General features: G+C 35.6%; 1 protein-coding gene across 1 annotated transcript in view; it reads right to left on the reverse strand.

Moving 5' to 3' along the window:
- Positions 1–1245: 1245 nt before the first annotated feature.
- LOC124789732 (longitudinals lacking protein, isoforms A/B/D/L-like) overlaps positions 1246–14933 on the reverse strand; it is a 100076-nt gene continuing 86388 nt past the window's right edge. The window contains exon 5 of the transcript XR_007016157.1: positions 1246–1558. The gene's annotated coding sequence lies outside the window, so the exon portion shown is untranslated. The remainder of the gene's footprint in view (positions 1559–14933) is intronic.

Genomic DNA, 14933 nt, shown 5'->3' on the forward strand with positions numbered 1-14933 from the left:
GAAAGTTTTCTTTCTGGTGCACAGGTAGTACAAAATTCCATTTCTAGTTTTCTAGATTCAGAATGATAGTGCAAAGTGCTGGGATCCACAGGGCACTGGATGGGTCAATGGCAGTAAGAGGGTTTCTATGCAGTCTGCTTCATTTGCCAGCATGTCATGGAATTATAAGAAACAAGATCTTTCCATCGAAACCCATTCTTGCAACAATGAACCTGTTGTCATGATTAAGGATAGTCATTCATTGACTATGACTTATGTATATTCCAATATGAAAGAGGATTTTAAGGAATTTGGGATGAATCAAATATGTTCTGTACTTGCTTGCAAATTTTCTCCAGTTTAGGAATAAAAATGACTATCTAATGAGCTTCAAATGTTAGGACAGCTGATTGTGTTGTAAAGAAGATAAAAGAAAAAGAAGAATGGTGAGTATTCAAACATCTAACAACTTTAATGCAATCAGACTGTTCATTTGCAATCTCCAAATCATTCTAGTACTAAACATGCAGCCAATTTTCAATTGTCTAATTAGATATTACACAAATTTTGCTTTGCTATCCTGATCCATCAGTGCAAGAACTCCTTGAACATGCTCAGAAAAATCCTTTTAAAACGTGTTTGAAATGTTGCTTCATGACATCATTTGTTACTATATGAGCACCAGCAATATTCATTTTGAAAAAGAACTGGTAATGATAAAAAATGACACAAACAAGGCATTTCTAGATATGAAAGATACATAAGGAAAAACTCCTAATAAATGCAAAACATATAACTGTAGATATAAGTCATTAAATACATCTTACTGGTGATAGTGTGTATTATTCATGAAGGTTTTAATTCTGGTTAATGTAAGGAAGCAGATATTATTCTCACTTACCTCAGTAAAATCCTTTCAAAGTAAATTGTTTTTTTAATATTATATTTCAACATTATATTTGCATGTTTATTTTTGATAATTCGTTTCACTTTTTCAGAGACATGATTGTTTCACCAGTCTTACAAGGGAAGCACAAACATCATTCAAATCCCTCCAGGGAAAAAATAATGAAACTAACTTATGAAATTATGTGAGAAGATATTAGGTTTAGGTACAGACAGTAAAACTAATGAATTTCTTTCTTTCTTTTTTTTTCAATCTGAATTTATTGGAGCATTATTTCTGTTTTCAAGCCCGTATTAAAACTGAGACTCTACTATTACATAACACATTTACATACTAACTTTATCAATTTTTCACTTAATCTCAGGCAGTAATACTTTACAAATAACCACATGCCAAAAACCAACAATCAGTCATGTAACAAAAATTCCAATTAAGGCACTCCTTACACTTTTAAACATGCAACTGACACACAGTACTTCGTTCTGACATATCTCATCAGGTCAGATCTATGCCTTGGCCAGTGTTTTAAACATGGGCATTCTATTTGTGCTGGCATTCCCCATTCAAGCCTAATATGCTGTGTATGGTTCCTCTGTTAATGGTACACAATATGACATTGGTGGCATGCAAATAGCTGTGGTTGCTGAGATGACTGAATCTGAAGGATCATGCCTGAAATACATAGAAGTGAGTCAACCATAAAATTCTGCATAAATAGGGAATTGCCACATTAAGCAAACATTTTCTTCTCACATATCAATGCTCCTCACATAACAATGGCACAAATTATACATTAAATAATTATGAAGCTCACTATATTTTGACTAAGAATCAGCAATACAAAATTCTTGACTATAACTAAATTACTATAAATGTTAAATATGTAAATGCCTTCAGTTTAAAACATTGTACACTTGTTATCACCCAAAGCAAGATGTCAAGCATAACTGAAATAGCTAACATGCCTTGACATTTAACAGAAGCTGACAGGGCAATCAGAATTACATGAATGAGAGTGATGTACTGAGACCTCATTATTCTGTGATTTAGAATATTGTTTTTCCATTGTTCAATAGGTTAAACTAATGTTATGTATTGTTGCTGATGAATTTCTTAATCATAAAAGTACCATGGAAATAAACAAATTTATTTGTTATCTCTGAGCTTTTAAAGGCCGGTTACAGAGACACTATAAATCTACATAGTGAACATGCGTATTAGCTGTGCTTACAAGACATTAACAGAGATACATCTGAGAAAATATGAATAAATTTTTATGGTAAGAAAAGTGCAGACAGAATGTAAAATTTTAAAGGATTCATTCATAATCTACCAAGTTTTCAAGGCATTTTTCATTCCTATCAATGATTCAATGCTTCTACCAATCTTTTGGTGTGTAGAATCCTTTACTCGTGTTATTAGTGACTATATTATTAACTTTCTGAAGCACATATTCTGTTCTCTTGTAAAAGAGAATAAAGGGTTAGCCAGCTGGACTAGGTGAGAGAAAAGGCAACAATGATTGTTCTCAAATGAGTTGTCTTTTCATGCTGAAAGTGGGATAGGAGTCAGAAAAGCAAGGCTGACAGTTTGGTCTTTTTTTACAACATACAAAAATATAAATAACAATAACTTAGAGTTTCCATAGTCTGAAAAATATAACTAAATGTAATAATGAGACATTTTGAGCTCTTGCCAATTAAGGTTATGATGTCATAATACAAGATACAAATCTTGATGTAATATGGATGGATTAAAAAAATTCCTTACCAAATGACAGCAGGAAAAAAACACATAGAGGATGTGGAACTGCACAAGAGTTCTGAGCCAGTGGCTCATCCTTCTTGCAAAAGGTTTTTTTTTTCCTTCAAACCTTCTGCCAGAAAAAGGAGCCACTTATTATACAAAATATTGTGAAAATCTCATCTTCTTCAGTTCTAGAAGAAGAAATACCTGCCTCTAGGGACGAAAATGGCTACACACACAATCCTTCTCTTGTTGCTCTCTTCTCTATCTGTTCTCATGCCTCATGATCGTATCTTCTTTTGACAGTTATCATTTTATTTAATAATCCTACCTCTTGACAATACCATTCTGATCAATTCATTGTTTATTAAGGAGCTCTTCCTTCAGATGCATATTTAGTGCCTGTTATTTTTCTTCCGGTGCTTCACTCCTTGCTTATTTTCATTGGTTTGTTTCTTGAGTGGTGTCAAATATTATTAAAATGGTAGCAGGGCAACCAAGAGCACAGGAAATCTGTATTTCTATCAAGCTCAATGTAAAGTCTGTTAACAAGAAGTCAGAAATAGGAAACATTTTAATAACCATTTTTAATTGTTGTAGAGAAAATAGGATACAGCTTTTCATTAGAAAATGCAAGACAGTATATGGAAGAAGCAATACCTATGCAATTTGATGAAGTTGAAATTCAACCGACCTTTCCTATTGAAACTAGGAAAATAATAAATTCACTCAAAAGTAAAAGCTCACATGGAATTGATGGCACTTCCAACAGAGTACTAAAAAGCTTGGTCCCAACAAATAAATAGGATTCTCAGCCACATATGTAGTAGTTCACTGAAACAGGACATTTTTTTCAGATATTATTGTTAAACCATTGCATAAAAAAGGGGATAGGTCTGATGCTAACAACTACTGCCCAGTCTCACTTCTGACAGCTTTATCCAAAATTCTTGAAACAGTAATGTATTCAAGAGTAGCATCACATATTTGTGAAAATGAAGTACTAATAAAATGTCAATTTGGTTCTCAGAAAGGCTTTTTGACAGAAAATCCTATGTATTCTTTCACTGATCAAATATTAAATGCACTGAATAACCAAACACCACCCATTGGGATTTTTTTTTTATCTCTCAATGGCTTTTGATTGCATGAATCATGAGATTCTTCATGATAAGCTTAAGTATTGTGACATGAGTGGGACAGTGCACAAATGGTTGAATTCATATTTAAGTGGAAGAATGCAGAAGGTTGTACATATAGTCTGCAAAAACCATCAGAGTCCTCTAACTGGGGAGGTATCAAGAATGGCCCCTCATTGTTCCTAATATATATTAATGACTTGCCACTACAGATTCATGAAGATGCAAAGCTAGTTCTTTTTGCTGATGATACAACTACAGTAATCACACCCAACAAGCAAGAATCAGCTGTGGAAATTGTAAATAATGTTTTTCAGAAAATGATTAAGTGGTTCTCTGCAAACAGACTCTCACTAAATTTTGAGAAAACACAATTTATACAATTCTGTACAGTAAATAACATAACACCATTGATAAACGTAGACTATAACAGAAGCGTCCATTGCTAAGGCAGAATATTCAAAATTTCTGGTGTGTGCATTGATGAGAAATTGAACTGGAAGAAACACATTGATGATCTGCTGAAACGGTTAGTTTGGCTACTTATGCTATTAAGTTACTGAAAATTTTTCAGTAAATTAGCCTATTGTGCCTATTTTCATTCACTGCTTTCAATGGCATCATATTTAGGGGCAATTTGTCATCAAGAGAGAAAGTATTCATTGCACAAAATTGTGTAATCAGAATAACAGCTGGAACCCACCCAAGATCACCTCGCAATATTTATTTAAGGAACTCAGGATATTCACAGTACCTTCGCAATACATATATTCACTTATGAAATTTGTCATTAATAACCCATTCCAATTCAAAAATAACAGCAAAGTGCATAGCTGCAACACTAGAAGGAAGGATGATCATGACTATTCTGGACTGAATCTCACTTTGGCACAGAAAGAGATGAATTATGTTGCCACAAAAATCTTTGGTCATTTGCCAAATAGCATTAAAAATCTGACAGATAGCGAACCAACATTTTAAAGCAAGTTAAAAGAATTTCTGAGTGACAACTCCTACTCAATAGATGAATCTTTAGATATGAAGTAGTAACTTTAAATAAATAAATAAAAATTAATTAATTAATTCATGTAAAGAATATTTATGTTAAAGTGACATGTCTCACAACATTAATAAATGTCATATTCATGATCTATGGAACAAGGATTAATGTAATGTACCTGTTTCACAGATGCAATACAGATGCCTCATCTGAAGGTTATTTCTTGTGGTTTGCATTTTTCTCCCCAGAAAATTCAGTATTAGCTCATTTATTCAACAAAATTCTGTTCACAAATTATTTGTATTCTACAGAGATTCACAAATTTCAAACTTACAGTATTCTTGCTAGCAGAGGAAGAAATTACTTTTTTAAGTAGACCATAATTAATTAAAAATTCTGTTATGGTTTTAAAATCAGTTATCTTAAAGAACAAAACTTGGAAGAAGTATTTGATACACTACAGCAAGCAGTGGCAGCATGAGCATGGTATATCACATTACCATTAACACAAAGGCAGATAACTATACATTAACAATGTATGAAAATAAACTGTCTGACTGCACTGGGCAAACAGTCTCCAAAGAACAAAAAGTCAAACGTAGGAAGCTCAAAGTTATGCACCACTCTCTGCATGATAATAGGATAAGTATCTTCAAATATAATGTTTTTCAAGAGGTCTGGGTGTAAAACTCTCAATGGGAAAGGCAGTGTGCACAATTTTACTTTCTTCATAAACAGAATTGGATATATTATCAGGATTACCTGTCATAAGAAAACTAGCTTGTAAAAAAAAAAAATAAATAAATAAATAAATAAAAAAAGGGGGGGGGGGGAATAAATAGAACACAAGAATCATCACTGAACCAACTAAAAGATAAAATAAGCTGTTTAAGATTTAAATACTACCATAATTAATACAAATAAATGTAATATAGAATGGCAAAGTATGCAAGGAAAGTGACTCATGTTATTATCAATGCAGACAAAATCGGCATGGCATTGCAGCAAATCGTAAACATAGAAAGAGGACATTTTACAGTGCAAGCTAGGAAAAATAATACCCAATGTCTGATATCAAAATATTTTATACTGGGAACAGATAGGGTTATTTAAGTAACAGAACTGGCACTAATCAAACATTAAAAAATCACTATAATCAGTATTGCAAAATCAAAAAATCTTCAGAGTGACATCAAAATACTAAGTACAAAGCAAGTATAATTTGGAGCATCATCAGGCATGCAATGAATAAACTTGACAAAGCAAATGATATTGAACTCCTGGATGACATTATTCACAGTGAGAAAAATAATATTATTCTTGTTGTTGTCTTCAGTATAAATTTATTTATTTTTAATTCTTTATTTCATGTTCTGTTGGTCTCAATTCATGAGCACATGATATGAGATGTGAAATGAGTCAAACATGAAGATAGTTATCAAACAATCATCATTTACATGATTAATCTCTGTTTTTTTTTCAATTAAAAAACACTAGAGAAATTACATGTACCTTAAGCTTTCTTAAAATATTTGCAAAAACGAGTGCAGTACTACAATTATAGATGTTATAATTAAGAACAGAGCAAAAATTGATATCCACAAGAAATTCACCTGAAGAAAAGAGTTCATCACAGAAAATAAAGACCCTGCACCTCAGTAAAAGACAACCATCTGATAATAAATTAAGTAAATCATCTAACAAAGTTGAATAACTTATTATAGGATTGTTTGATACAGCTCTCCTGCTACCCTATCATGTGCAAGACTCTTTATTAACTAACACCTACTGTAACCTACATCCATGTCAACCTGCTTACTGTATTCAGCCCTTGGTCAGCCCGTACAATTTTTATGCCTCTCACGTTTCTCCATCACCAAACTGATGATTCCTTGATGCCTCAGGGAGTGTCTTATCAAACATCAAAGTATTATTTCCTTTCACTGAACTTTATTTCCTTCTCCAAACATCTCCTTGATTTCTTTTACTGCTTGTTCAACTTATAGATTGAATAACATTGGGGACAGCCAACAAAACTGTCTCACTTCTCAGCCACTACTTTCCTTTTATGTCCTTCGACTCATATAACTTAAGTTTGGTTTTTGTACATGTCGATATAACCTATCACTGTTGTATTTTATCGCTGTGTAGTGTGGTAGACTAAATTGGACATTATGAAGTGTGTGTTACCAGCTATTTATACTAACAGTATATAAAATTTTGTAAATTTTTACTGTATCAGTTATCTCTTCCAAATTACATTGTTCAACACAATATCAGTAATTTCTATACGTTAGAACACATAGTTTACCACTTTGAAGGCTACACTGTAAACCAACTGTGAAGATTCATAGATTCATGTATTCATCATTTGTGAGCCATTTTGACAAGAAGTAACTGTACAGTTCAGATAGATTTTAAAACCAGAAGCCATGTCATTAATAGGAATCAAACATGTGAATTACCAAATGAATTAATAAACCTTTTGTAATATACACTGTTCAGCATTAACTAAAAGTCAAGGTTATATCTGAAAAGCTTAAAGTAAACAGATATAAAACTTACATACAACGTTGTAGATATGTTTGTGACACGATGATGTACATAAGATTAAGTAACTCACCAATTTGTAATTGTAAGACCATTTACTGATTCAAGTACATTATTGCTGACTATATAAGCTGGAGCTGTGAAGCTACCCAGGTTACTGGTCCTGTATTATTTTTTGGTGTATAAACTTGTCACCATTTACCCCATTATTCTGTCACATTTTGACATGCAAAACATTTTAATTTGTAATGTCAAGATATGAGGAAAGTTTTTAAATTAACAAATTTAAAATTTACATTCAGAAAATCAAGTCCTGCCATTTGACACTACTAATTATCCAGCCAAGCTATCAGCAGATCAACACCCCAGTTGTGTGGAGGATAGACAAAAACTGGTATTATGTAGTCAATTTAAAAACAAATGTTGATTAAAAATTTACATGACATACACTTATTAAAAAAAGTTTTTGTCACTTGAAGTACAATTTATATTTTCATTTGATTACTTAACCTCCAATAGCCACAGTATGTCACACTTGGTACCTTCAGTATTTCAAAGCGTGTTCCCCAGTAAATATCGGCTCTAAGTCTACAAGCACTATAAACATAGGTTTTTATATCTTCAACCTACTGTCTAAGATAAGTCATAAGTTCTGCATTGCCTCACGTGTTTCTACATTTTGTCAGAACCCAAACTGATCTTCTGTGTGGTCTTCTCTTGTGTCAGTACACTGCAGGCATGACTTAATGAAGGAATAGTTAAGTAACATTCACACCTGTCAGCACTCAGCACCTGCCTGTTTTGAAACTGGAATTATAACATTCTTTGTGAAGTCTGCAAAATTTCTTCTTTTTCATATATCTTATACAAAAGATGGAATAATTTTTCGTGGCTGGCTCTCCCAAGGTTTTCAATAATTCTGAGTGAATGCCATCAATTCCAGGGCCTTGTTTTCTCTTAGACCTATATCTACATCTACATATGTGCTTCAAAAATCATCTTATCCCACACTTCCACACTTTCCTGTTCCAGTAACAAATGGTTCACAGGAACAGAGTTTGATAGTAAGCTTCCGTGTCAGCTCAAATCTCTCTAATTTTACCTTCATGGTCTTTTTGTGAGATATACGTAGCATGAAGCAATACATAGTAGATTCTTCTAGGAATGTATGTTCTCAGTACTTTAACAGTAAACTAAACCATACTGCAAAAAGCATCTCTTGCACTGTTTGCCACTTGAGTTGGCTGAGCAGCTCTGTGAGGTGTTTGCAGTTACTAAATGAACCTATAACGAAACACACTGTTCTTTTTTGGTCTTCTCTATTTCCTGTTTAAATCCTATCCAGTACAGAAGCCAGAGTGATGAGCAGTATTCAAATACTTGTCGAATGAGAATTTTGTAAGCCACCTCCTTTGTGGGTAGCATTTTCATCAAATAAATTCACTATCTCCAAAGATATACAAGTATTTACACTAGGCCATATCTTTTTCTCTATTTCATTTTCATCAACAAGATTGATGTTGTACTATTCATCATTAGACATAACTTTAACACTGTAAAACACATAAATACTGTATGACGTATTTTTAATTATTACCTCATTTCTGTTGAACAATCAACCTGTATCATAGATGCATGTCACCTCACACAGTGCAGCAAGTTTGAATTTGTGGAAATGAATGAGCAGGACACACAAGGCAATACACATACTAGGAGCAAGTTTGAATTTGTGGAAATAAATGAGCAGGACACACAAGGCAATACACACACTAATGAAAAAAATTTCATCTGGATGGGATGGCATATCCAGTGCAATGACTAAGATGTGCTTGAAAGGAATCTCAAAACCTTTTGCCTACCTGTTGAGTTGCAGCTTTAGAGAAATCGTGTATTTGACTGTTTTAAAAATAAATGTAGTGGAACCAGTGTATAAAAGAGGAAGTAAGGAAAACATATCTAACTGTAGGCCAATATCATTATGTCCTTCCTTTCACAAGATATTTGAGAGTGTTATCCTATCCCAGCTAGGTGTTTTTCATAAGACACAAACTGCTTGTAGATTTTCCGTATGGCTTCACAAAAGCAGTTACCTAGTTCTTCCATGACGTTTGCTGTGTTTTGGACCAGAGGATGTAGACTGCAGGTATCCTTTTAGACCTGACAAAAAGGTTGTTTACTTAATTTAAAAAAAAAAAACAAAAAAAAAAAAAAAAACTGAAGTCACATTGTTTCGGGGATCCATCCATGAATTTTCTAGCCACATACTCATTTGAGTCCTTGGTACCTTTGCTTTCTATATGCAACAGTGACACTGCACAACACATCAACTCAAACATACAAAGCTATGCAGATAACGCCTCAGTCTTGTTCTATGGTAGAGAATGTAAGGAGCTAGAGTCTTTTGCTACTAGTATAGTAACAAAGTACTTCAATGATCAGGTTCTCAAGTTGAATGTCACCAAGTCTCAATTTTTGGGCTTTAAAATAGGTGGTTCTCACCAAAACAATGTAAATAATCTATGTAACATCTCAGAAACAGAAACCGGGAGCTTTAAATGCATGGGTGTGTTTGTTGGTGAAAATTTGCACTGGACAAACCACATGAATTTTGTGTGTGGAGAAGTCAGTCATACCTTGTATCTCCTTACCCAGTTCACAAAGGTAGCCAAACACAGAAAATAGTACATTATCGAACAGTTTACCATTTTTTCAATTATGGGATTGAACTACGAGTCTGTGCAAATGGCAGGCACTTAAAAAAAATACTGCCATTACAGGAAAGAGCTATAAGATATATTCATGGGACGGGCTGTAAAGATCCATGTCATGAAGTGTCTTTACAGCACAAATACCTAACAATATACTCTCTGTATATATTTAAATTAGTTATATTTTTTATGAGTCAATCGACAGAAATTATCAAGTGCAATGATCTGAATGATCACAGCACAAAAACAAAATTTAACTATTTCTGAACAATAACAACATTAAAAATGCAGATACAAGACCTTACATCAAAGATTTGACTTAAAACAAAATTATGAAAAGCTTAGTTGCTCCTTACTATATAGTGGAGATGCTGAGTCATTGACAAGGCCTTTGTTGAAAATAGACAGCACGCACGCACACACACACACACACACACACACACACACACACACACACACACACACACACTCATGAGCACAGTCTCTGGCAGCTGAAGCCAGACTCCGAGCAGCAGCGCATAATGAGAGAGACAACGGATGGTGGGGATAAGTAGGCTGGTGCAGGGAGGGGGAGGAATAGCAGTGTAGGGGTGGGGAATGGTAAAGTGCTGCTTGTGGGAGTATGCTGGGACAAGATGGAGAGGGGGGGGGCCGAGGTGCGGTCAGGAGGTTAGACAGACGTCAGAGGAAGGGGGGTTGTGGAAAAGTGGAACAGGAGAGAAGTAAAAAGACTGAATGAGTTGGTGCAATAGGGGGCTGCATAATGCTGGAAAGGGAAAAGGGAAGAGGCTAGATGGATAAGGACAATGGCTAAAGAAGGTTGAAGACAGGAGGGTTGAAGGAACATAGGATATATTGCAGGAAGAGTTCCACCTGTGCAATTCAGAAAAGATGGTGTTGGTGGGAAGGATCCAGATGGCACAGGCTGTGAAGCAGTCACTGAAGTGAAGAATGTCATATTGGGTGGCGTGGTCAGCAATAGGTTGGGCCAGCTGTTTCTTGGCCACAGTTTGTCAATGGCCATTATACGGACAGACAGCTTGTTAGTTGTCATGCCCACATAGAATGCAGCACAGTGTTTGCAGCTTAGCATGTAGATCACATGACTGGTTTCTCAGGTAACCTTTCCTTTGATGGGATAGATGATGTTTGTGACCGGACTGGAGTAGATGGCAGTGGGAGGATGTCTGGGACAAATTTTACATCTAGGTCTATTACAGAGATATGAGCCATGAGGCAAAATAATGAATGAGGATATTGTTAGAAATGTCCTATTCATTATCCTTCCCACCTCTCCCACAGTGGTATTCTGCCGCTCACCAACTCTACACAGTATCCTCATCCATCGCTACACAATCCATGCTCCCAAACCCTTGCCTAATGGCTCATATCCCTACAATGGACCTAGATGCAAGACCTGTGCCATACATCTTCCAACAACCACTTACACCAGTCCAGTCACAAATATCACCTATGCCATCAAAGGCAGGGCTACCTTTGACAGCAGTCATGTGATCTACAAGCTAAGCTGCAATCACTGTGCTGCATTCTATGTGGGCCTGACAACCAACAAGCTGTCTGTCCACATAACATGTCCTTCCCAGTCCTCATTCAAGCACTACATTGTCCTTTATTCCACCAACACACACAGTCTTTTAACTTGCCTCCTTTTGCACTATCCCCCTCCCTTTCCCCTCCTCTAATCAACCAACTGCACCTTCTAACATTCTAACAACTTAAAGTGTGAGTGTGAATGTGTGTTACTTTGGTTTATTCCCGCAAACCACCTTCCACTTCTTTACTAGGTGACTCACTTGGGACTTGCTGCCACTCTTCTTCACTGGCTACCTGGCTGCTGGAAACCCTCTTACCTTCTTCTCCATCAAATAATGCAAGGTACAGGAATTTTTAACTCCATGGTTCTTCCTTACACACTCACTAAAACATCAATGGATTTCCCGACAGGTACTTGTCGTTGCAGTTCGCCTGCCACGTCTACTTTCTTCTCCTGACTGATTTTAAACCTGCGCACGCAAATGTGAAGCACAGTAGGTAGGATTCTACCATCCCACACTCATATCCAGAATATCGTGTGTTCGAGGCAGTAGAAGGCTGAGTGGCTCTAGAATTTACACAGAAATTCTCGAATCACTATAACCTAGCTGCCCTACCCTCTCTCCCCCTCATCCCCACAGGTTCCCACGAGCAGCACTTTAATGTATCCCACTCCTACCCTGCTATCCCTCCTCCTCCTTCCCATAGCCTCCTCCTTACCCCCCACCACCCGGTTGCCTCTCATATGCTCTGCTGCTTGCAGTCTGGCTTCAGCTGTCAGAGACTGTGGTCATATGTATGTATGTATGTGTGTGTGTGTGTGTGTGTGTGTGTGTGTGTGTGTGTGTGTGTGTGTGTGCGCGCAAGTGTCTTTTTTGACAAAGGCCTAGTTGGCTGTAAGCTCATTTTCCAACAGTCTTTCATTTGTGCGTATCTGCGACTCAGCATTTCCACTACATGATCAGTAGAACTATCCTTTTCATAATATTGTTACATTCCATCCTGGATTTTCCATTGAGAGATTGGATTTGGTTTAATGAACTACCACACTCTCTAAGAATGTATACAGGTCAGGATTTTAGCACAAAATTAAAATCTTTTCTGTTAGAAAAATGTTAATAAGCATTCAATGAATTTTAATACACTGATTGTATCATCAACCAGTAGCATATCAGCTGCAATGTAATAAATGTATAAAACAGATACACGGTGTAACAACTGCAGTTTAAAACATAGGTTGAAACTGTCATTATTGGCATATCATTATTTCTGAAGGTTGAAAAAGACATCAATGTGATGGCTCCATGTAAGGAAAATGTAAATAAATACAAAATAAATAAATCTGCATCTGGAAATGCCTTATACTTTAAAATCTGGTCTCAAAATCTCTTTCTTACCATTATGTAATCAATCTAAAACCTATGAGTGTCACCATGTCTCTTCCTAGTACACACCCTTTTTACTTGATTCTTTTACCAAGTGTCAGTGATGATTAAATTAGGCTGTGTGAGAAATTCTACCAGGCTGCTGCCTCTTTCTTTCCTTTTCCCCACTCCATTTTTGTCCCCATTTCCTAGTATTGAATTTCATCCCTTATCACAAACAAATTTTCATATTTGATAACTATTTGAATAATTTCTCTTGTTTCATCATACATTCTTTCAGTCTCTTCATCATCTGCAGGGGTAATTGACATATAAATTCTGTACTACTGTGGTGCATGTTGGCCTCATATCTGTCTTCAGTACAATAAAGTGTTCACTATGCTATGCATGGAAGCTTAACCACATTACTATTTTCTTATTCAATATTAGATTTATTACCTCTACTTGATTTTGTATTTATAATTCTGCATTCACCGGAGTAGACATCCTGTTCTTGCAACCAACACATTTCACTAATGCTCACTATATTGAACTTCAGTGTATCCATTTTCTCTTTAAAACTCTCTAATATACCTACCCAATTCCTCTTTAACATACCTACCCAATTAAGCAAACTAACATTCCGTGATCCGAGCTGTGGAATACCAGTTTTGTTTTTCCTGATGATGATATCCTCTTATGCAGTCCCCACCAGGAGATCCTAATGAGGGCCTGTTGTACCTCTGGAATATTTTCCCCAAGAGAATGAAATCACCATTTAAACATACAGTACAGGTTTGTTCCTACAGAAAAAATATTGGCTGTGTTGCTTTCAGCCACTCTCAATACCAGCTTATCAAGGCCATTTTGACAAGTTTTATAAGGCCAGATCAGTCAATCATGAAGACTGTTGCTCTTGCAACTACTGAAAAGGCTGCTTCCCCCCTTAGGAAAATAGGTTTGTCTGTCCTCTCCACAGACATCACTCCATTGTGGTTACACCTACAGTATGGCTATCTATATCATACAACCAAGCAAGCAAGCCACACCACCTCAACAAGGTCCTAGGTTCATCAGGGACACAAATGATATGAAATTGAAATCATTGGCTACTAAATTCAATGAATTCTTCCTAACAGTAGCTGACACATAGTGACACAGACTGGTCCATGGAAAGCAGATCAAATAAACCTACTTGAGAAACTATGTATACTCCATCTCCAGACATCAGTTTTACCAACACAGCTTGTTAGAGCTATCAAAAAAATGATTAGGTGACTAAAAAGTAGTAATTCTTCTGGCCACGATAATCTCTCAGCTAAAGTATTAAAATTTGCGTTCACATTGTAACATTGTACTGCCACTCTTAAACGGTACATAAACAAAGTGAGCATCTGCATTCAAGGGCACTATATGACATGGTTTACTAGTGGCAGCTTAATATTTCAATTCACACTATTTAGATAACATGTGTACATTTTTGATGGCCTAATCACACAATAGTTAACTTTTTGATAACTGAACATGAAACATCTGACTGATAATGAGCCGCACGGTCTGAGGTGCCTTGCCATGGTGCATGTGGCTATATCAGTTTAGTAGTAAAAAATTAGTTGGTCACTGAAAATTTCACAGCTGTATATTTTGTACAAACTATTACTATAATTTAAATATACTTTTAAACAAAACATTTACAGATGGACTACCTAACAATAGTCTCATTAGCAATTGAGTGTAATAAAGTTCAATGAGATAAAGTATGACTGAGAATATAGCTATTTTGTGTAACCATTGTATATCTGCTATCATCAAAATGAGATTAAATAAAGGAGAAATAAATACATTGGTGTTAACAGTGGTATAAGAACAAGTAGGATGGCCCCACCATGTTCTGTTTCAAAGTGGCTTCTAACTATATACTAAGCTCACTCCTTCCCATGTGCTCAAAAAATTTTTGAGAAAGTAGCTTACAACAATACTTAATCA

This window comes from Schistocerca piceifrons, chromosome 3, assembly GCF_021461385.2.
Source record: "Schistocerca piceifrons isolate TAMUIC-IGC-003096 chromosome 3, iqSchPice1.1, whole genome shotgun sequence".
NCBI lineage: Eukaryota > Metazoa > Arthropoda > Insecta > Orthoptera > Acrididae > Schistocerca > Schistocerca piceifrons.